The sequence below is a fragment of the Cupressus sempervirens genome, chromosome 7 (assembly GCF_028749045.1).
Source record: "Cupressus sempervirens isolate cs-2001-9-10 chromosome 7, ASM2874904v1, whole genome shotgun sequence".
In the NCBI taxonomy this organism is placed as follows: Eukaryota; Viridiplantae; Streptophyta; class Pinopsida; order Cupressales; family Cupressaceae; genus Cupressus; species Cupressus sempervirens.
This window is the reverse complement of record NC_143124.1, coordinates 275,933,432-275,941,759: the sequence shown is the minus strand read 5'-3', so window position 1 is coordinate 275,941,759 and position 8,328 is coordinate 275,933,432. Positions and strand designations below refer to the sequence as shown.

Genomic DNA, 8,328 nt, shown 5'->3' with positions numbered 1-8,328 from the left:
AGAAAAGGAGCCCTATTCCACAGAAGAATATGTAGCTTTAGGCAGTGTGTTGGGTAGACGTGGCATCGACGCTTCAAAGTTCAAGATCTGTAGCACTTGCCTCATATTAGGTCTCGTAAAAGGATCCGGATGGGAGCACCATAATCCTATCATCATCAATTGTTCCATAACAAACTGCCTTCACCATACAAACCCCAGACCCATTACACAAGCCTTACTTTTGAGCTTTCGAGTCTATGATCTAACAACGACATTCCACAGGCTATTTCCAAGGCAACTACGCCAAAGCTGAACACATCTAACTTTGTGCTACTTATTCCTGTGACTGCACATTCAGGTGCTAGGTACCCTAGTGTCCCTACTATCTTGGTGGTCTGAAACCATTCATCATGTTTTACCAGTCGTGCCAATCCGAAATTCCCCCACCTTCGCATTGAATTCAGAATTGAGCAAAACATTGTTGGATTTGATGTCTCTGTGGACTACACATTCATCCCAGGACTTGTGTAGACAGAGCAGTTCATTGGCTATGTCAATGGCGATTCTATATCTGCTGTTCCACTCTAGCTCTCTCCTTTAGCCAAAGAGGAAACTGTCAAGACTCCCATTTGGCATGTATTCATACGCCAACAGCAGCTAGCCCTTCTCATGGCACCACCCCAACAGCTGAACCAAATTTCAATGTCTCAGATGGGTGATTGTGCTTATTTCAGCAATATACTCCCTTTTTCCTTGCTTTGATCCCACAGATATGCGCTTCACTGCAACTATTTCGTCTGATTTCACCAAAGTGGCTCTGTACACATCGCCGAATCCTCCTCGGCCAAGCCTTTTCGCCTCACTGAAACTACTTGTGCCTGCATTGAGCTCAGAGTATGCAAATTTCCTCAGAATGTTTTCTAGCGCGATATCCATATCGGACTACTCTACTTCTTCTGCTTTCTCTCTGCTTCCTCTGGTGTAACAATAAATGGTAAAGGAAAGGAAAAGTGTTGAAACTGAAATGGCAAAGCCAACTTACTTTCCACCATTTTTTCTTCTTTTTGAAAGAGCCAGGAATAAAATTAGGGAAGTTGAATGTGAAGTTCCAAGAAATTATTCGATGCATATTGTTTGAAGCATCGGCTGCAGCTGAAAACCCCACCACAACTTCAGGAGCAAGATATCTTCTTAAATTTATGTTATGCAAGAAGATGCATTGTATTCTGCCCTCTAATTCTGCAGACATAGTCAATATATTATCTTGGTTACAGTATTCTATCCTAACGTCCCATACCTAATTGTTATTCAATCTTTGAGAAAGACGATGAAAAGCTTGAGTTGTATCCAGATCAATTGCAATGTGATTAGCATTTGAAAGCGAGGGATTTTCAGTTTTAAATGTGTTGAATTGAACATCTACAAGCTGAACAGTAAAATTACCATTACTAGATTTGTTAGAAAGGTAGAGCCGTCCGGGCTCAATGCCATAGCAGAGGTGATTACCATATTCTGGAGATTCCATGAAGAAAACAATTCCATCTCTAGCAAGTCCATTGTCAGTTATTTCGAATTGAAAATGAGTGACGAAGTCGGAATTGCTAAGTAGAATTGTAGTATTGTAAACTACTCTGCCTTCACTTCGCCCATATTGACCCTTTGTCATGTTTTTCAGTTGGATTACATTTTCATCTGTAAGAAAAGAATCACCATCCAGCCGAACATGGTTTCTGCCATGTAGTTTGTGTTGGGTGCATATGTGAAGCCCAACAGTCACTTTTTTTATTATGCACATTTTATTATTGTTCCCTCCAAATTGTTTGTCTCTTCACTTTCTTTCAGACTTTATAAATATGTTTGGAGATTGTTCATTGTTAATCATAGTCAAAGAACTGAAGCAACAGCTGTGGTGTAAAGTTCAAATATTTACATTAATAGAGATCTTCCCTACAGTGTGGACGTAGCCAAAATTTCTGGTGAACCATGATAAATTGTGTGTTTGCATTTCTCTTTTCTTTTGCTTGTTCTGTTCATTTCCAGTTTGCACTTTTAGCAAACTTCACAATTGGTATCAGAGCTTGGCATAGACGCTAGAATTGATTTTGGTATTTAAAAATCAGAAGTCATGGAAGATTTGTGAGTGCAGAAATTCTCAGGACAGAATTTTAGTTTGTGTAAAGTTCAGATGCATTCATTGTTAGTCAAGCAAGACTTAGTAGTAGCAATTGATGGAAAGGCAAACAAACCGGCTGCAATGACGGATGAAGATTGAGTTAAAACTAATGATAAAGCAAAGGCAACACTATTTCTTTCTTTATCACATAATGTTTTGTTCAATGTTCACAATGAATCTTCGACAAAGGAAGTTTGGAATAAACTTCAAACTATGTATGAAACGGCCTCAACTACAAATAAAATATTTATTATGAAGAAGCTCTACAAGTTGAAAATGAAAAATGGGACTAAGATGTCGAATCATATAAATTATTTGAACACCTTGCTATGCCAAGCAACCTCCGTTGGCATGACACAAGATGATGAATCTACAGCTATCATCTTGTTCTGTTCATTACCAGATAGCTAGGATCCTATTGTTACAGTAATTAGTACTTCTAACTCCTCAAATAAAAAGTTGATCTATGATGAAGTGATGGCAACTCTACTTAGTGAGGATATGCGGAGAAGCAATAAGGAATCCTCATCTGGTGAAGCCTTGATGGCAGTTAGCACCAAAAATAGAGGAAGAAGCCAAAATAGAGGAAGAAACAATCATCATAGAAGATCAAAATCAGCTAGGTGCTCAAGGTCAAGGGAAAGGAAAGAAGGAGACTGTTGGTTTTGTGGCAAAAGTGGTCACGTGAAAAAAGATTGTAGAGGTTATAAAAGAGTACAAGAACGAGAGTGGGAAAGTCAAGCCAACACCATCTATGACAAAGATGATAGCGTGTTGATTTTATCTACAACTGAAACCACTTTAGCCTCATGGGTTTTGGATTTTGACACATTATTTCATGCCACTTAATGTACAGAATACTTCTCGAATTATCAAGAAGGTAAGTTTGATGAAGTATACTTGGGTGATAATAAGGCATGTGAAATAATAGGAAAAGAAGATATTTTATTATCTTTGAAAGGAGGCATTAAATGGCTATTAAAAGATGTGCGTCATGTTCCAAAACTAAAGAGAAATTCGATTTCCATAAGTCAACTATTTGCACAAGGTTTTGTCACTTCTCTAACTGATTCATGGAAAGTCACAAAAGGATCCATGTTAGTTGCAAAAGGAGACAAGATTGGGAGCTTGTATATTGAAAATATCGATGAAGTGGGGGTTGCCATGACACTTGAAGATAGCAATTCAGAATTGTGGCATCAAAGGCTCGATCACATGAGCCAAAAGGGCATTGTTGTTATGCATAAAAGGGAGCAATTACCAGGGCTGAAACCAATTGACTTACAATTTTGTGAACATTGTCTTTATGGAAAAAAGAAGCGGGTCAACTTCTTGAGGACTGGACATGAAAAGAAAGGTGCTCCTTTGGCTCTTGTTTATTCTTATGTGTTCAGACCCACCAAGGAAAGCTATATTGGAGGAAAAAACTTCTGTGTCACCTTTCTTGATGATTGCACAAGAAAGGTATGGATTTACATATTGCATAAGAAATCTGATGTTTTCAACAAGTTTAAAATCTTTAAGGCTTTAGTGGAGAATCAGTTTGGTCACAAAATAAAGTGCTTGCAAACAGACAATCGCGGAGAATTTTGTTCATCAGATTTTGATTCATTTTGTGCAGATAATGGCATCTGTAGTTCTATTAAGATTGTTCCATTCACCCCGCAAGAAAATGGAGCAGTGGAGAGGATGACTAGAAAAATCCTTGAGAAATCTTGTAGTGCCTAACCTCATTTACATTTTTCTAGACACATTGTTGCTATTATTATGGGACTATGTTAGACTAGTTTTATGTTGATGGATTAGTAGCATTTTTTCGAGACTATCAGATATTATGTTATGGATTCAGTTGATATATGATGAGATTAATTAGACTCTACATTTCATGTATGCATGATGATCATTACATTGCTTTTAGTTATTGATGATGATTAGTTAGATGATTTATTATCACATGTGTTTTATTATGGATACTTACCCCATACTTGCATGTGTATGGTGTGCACGTTTGTTCTTATTGTATGGAATTTTTGATGTGGTTAAGGAAGGGAGTCGTAGTCACTTGCTAGTCGGGATCTACATGATGCACCACTTCCTACCATTGCCTGTTTAGCTTAGCATTATATATATTGTATGTACATGTGTGGGTTTTATGCAAGTTGCAGGTACTGGGTATCAACTTCCCAGAATTGCCAAGATGAGCGTACCCTATCACATTATCTCAATGATAAGAGAGGGGAGATAAATTCTCAAGTCTAAATCCCAACCCTTTAAGCCATTTTTCCTAATTGGAAATTAGGAGAAGTATCTGAGTTGAGTACCCTCTGAATGCGTCAGATGATGTAATTTGTGATATTAACCCTTTTGGTTTGATTTTGTATGTGTTTCGCTATAGTGAGTTTTTTGTATTTTATTTCATGAGTCTTTGGTGTATTTTCTAATAACTAAGCCTAATTAAAAGATTTAATTAATGGTTTAATTTAATGAAAAATTAATATGGTATTTTAATATTTATTTTTATTTAATAAATTAAATAAAAATAATTAAATTTGAAGATAAAAGTTATAAGTTGAAAGTTAGAATGTGATAATATTTATTTAAGTTAATAACTATTTTAGCAATTAAGTTTCGAAAATAAATGTAAAAGTGAAAAGATTATAAGTTGCATGATGTGTGCATGTGATTAAAATATAAATATACTAAGATAAAATAAGTGGATTTATTAAAGTGAGTGCATAAGATTTGAAAATTAATAAATTAAATTGAAAAGAGTAAAGTGAACAATTAATTTATTAATGTGCATTATTTTAATATTTAGGAGTTTGCAAATTCTCGAGAGTTTTCATGTAGACAACACAAGAGTTAGTGCACCAATTAAGCACATGGTGTCTACAACCTTATGACTCATCTAGAAGGTTGGAATAAACTCATGCTTAGTTGTCAACACCTTTTGGTTGTTTCTAGAGACATTCTAGGTGCTTCCTGAGAGTTCTTTATAAGGAGGCACTCTTAGAAGCTTAGGGAGGGGGATTTGGAGCATTTTTGGAGGACTCGGGAATGTGGGAGAAGGAAGGAGCTTTCTCTGCAATTTTTGAGGAGAAGTGAATTAGCATCAGAATTCGTGTCTTCTGAACACTTTCTGAGGATTCTATGTGTGATTGTTCCAATTATTTCAATCTAGTCATGGATATTCAATTCTTATGTGAGAAAACCCCTCATGCATAGATCCGAGGAATTATGGGGCTAGGGTTAAAATTTATAATCAAAGCTATTAAAAAAAAAAAAATTATGGGTAAATTTAGAGAACAATTACTTCTTAGGAGAATTTCTTAATTCATTGAATTGGAAAGCCCTTTTTGTTTAAACTAAGTCTATGTTCTCCTTTAATATGTATAAAATTTGCTTACGTATATATATATATATATATATATATATATATGTATGTATGTATGTATGTATGTATGTATGTATGTATGTATGTACATGTATATGTATATACATGTATATACATATATATATACACATGTATATATATATACATGTATATATATATAGATGTATATATATATATATATATATATATATACATTTATATATATATAGATGTATATATATATATATATCTATATATACATGTATATATATATATGTATATATATTTATATATATATATATATATATATATTTGTTATTAAATGTTGAGATTCTTAATTATAGTCTTCGAATACACACACACATATACATATATATATACATATATATATACATACATATATATATACATACATACATATATACATACATACATACATATACATATATATATATATATGTATGTATGTATGTATGTATGTATGTATGTATGTACATACATACATACATACATACATACATACATACATATATATGTATGTATGTATGTATGTATGTATGTATGTATGTATATTCATATAATCGCAGCAAAGAAATTGTATAAATAATAATAATAATAAACGAATCGTAAATAGTGTCTGTGGAAAACATTTTTTTAAAAAAACGTTATATCAAACATTTTATAAAATAGGGAGAGGCACGAATTGTACGCTGAACCCCTGTGGGTGGCAGAGGCCTACCGTCATAGGATTGCGATGACAGGGGTACTCTGTACCCGCTGTCAGTGCAGTGCCTACGGCCGTAGGTACTGCATATCACGGCAGGGGGTAAGTCATATTTTGCTTTGTGTATGAATTTCAATTTTTAATAACATTGCATTGTTATTAAATGTTAATAATATTTTTTTTAGATTAATTATTATATATTATAAAATATTAATTATTATATAATATTAATTTATTTAGTATTATAAATAAAATTTTATTAAAAGATTGTTTCTTTAATGATTAATTATTTTTATGTATTATAAAATATTAATATAATGTTAATAGATTATCATTTTAAATAATTAATCTTTAATAATATTTTTATTTAATTTAATCAGATTGAAATGAAGAATAGATAAATGTGGATGAATTGTATTTGTTTATATTGAAATTTCTACATGTCTTAATGAAACACGAAGGGGATCTTTTACAAATATTATATACTCTTAGAAACATCTTGGAATATTGGTTTAATGAATTATGAGGAGAATACTTTTATCAAACAAATACATGGGTTAGGAAAACGTACAAAACATTCCTCCATTCAATATCTAAATTGGAAAACAAAAACTGAGACCTCCATACTTAGTTTAATTATAAGATTTTAGCAAACCAAAGCATGTGCTTGCATTGTGTTACTCCATGCTTCTTGTTTTGGGTTTTTGGGGTTGACTAGTGTTGACCAATTATAGGACATCTACTAGAGGCTCAAGGGTTGTGATTGTGATGTCATGATGATGTCTTGATTCTGATCTTTATAAACCCAACCATGGTTATGTGATGGTATGCTCCATGAGATGCTTGTATTTACTAATTGTTATTGCTTTTTAGTCTTCTTGAGTGAAGCTGAGTTATGTGTATCTGAGACACTTGACTTAACCATTTTTGAGTCATCGATCAGTAATCCTTGGATTACTTTCTAGTCGCCATGATGGGACTAAAATGTTGATTTATGATGTCATGTTGTGACATGTTTTGATTCAACCATTTTGGAGTCTTCGATCAGTATGATTTTGAGATATATTTTGGTTATTGAGAACCAATGGATACTTTTGAATATCAATGATACCTTCAGCTACCAATAGAGAACTATTGTGGTCATGATCATCAATGGATGCTTTTAAGTTGCTCATGGAGATTTGATGCTTTTATTATGGATATTTGATGTTCTTATTATGGATTATCTTTTGATATTTCTTTCCAGTCGCTTGTATATGACTGGGATGATTATGAGATTTATGATTCCAGGAGCTTAGGGTAGGTTATCTGCTTGTAGTGTCAGGAAGTGGCTTGCAATGGGGGCTGGGGCCCTAAGTGGCTGCCAGGCTAACTCATTGTAAGTTGTTTTAATAAGTGAAAACATTCTCACCTAATACTAACTAAATGAGCCTAAAAAGATAATTGTTTTGTTCTCACCCATGCCTCGAGTGCTAGTACAAACTAGGATGAGAGTAGAGAGAATTCTTGGTTGTGACCTTGCATTCCATAGTATGCCTTGTCAGTATGAGAGGATACTAGTGGCCGCATAGGGATCAGTAGGGACCCTGGAGTCCTAAGCTAACTACTAGGGTAACTTCTACATGATTTATGCAATGACACTTGCCTGCTTACAGAGTAGGTTTCCTACATGTCATTGTGTGCCTCTAGGATTAGATGTTGGTTTTGTGATTGAAACCTTTGAGTTAGTATACTTTTAGGATTCCTATACTTAGACAGCATTTATACTTTGTGATTGTTAACCTATTTGGGACTTGAGATTATCTTCTCAGCGTGGTGGGAGTGGACCATCTAGGTTCCACGCAGTTGGGTGGTAGTGCTTATCACTCTTATCATTTGAGACACCTTAGTTGATGCATCCTTGGATTATGATGGTGGACATGTATCCTTATATTGATGAATTGATTATGTTAGATGATGTTATCTTATGCTTTACTTTTCATGTTAGATTACTTCCTGCATATGATGTAGTATGTTTAGGTGTGACATTCCTACTATGTTAATATTGATGATCCCAAACTTAGTGAAATTTTAGGTTAA

General features: G+C 33.9%; 1 pseudogene; it reads right to left on the bottom strand.

Annotated features, from left to right (window-relative positions):
* The window catches only part of LOC149546489 (L-type lectin-domain containing receptor kinase IX.1-like), a 72,753-nt pseudogene that overhangs the window by 57 nt on the left and 64,368 nt on the right, over window positions 1–8,328 (bottom strand).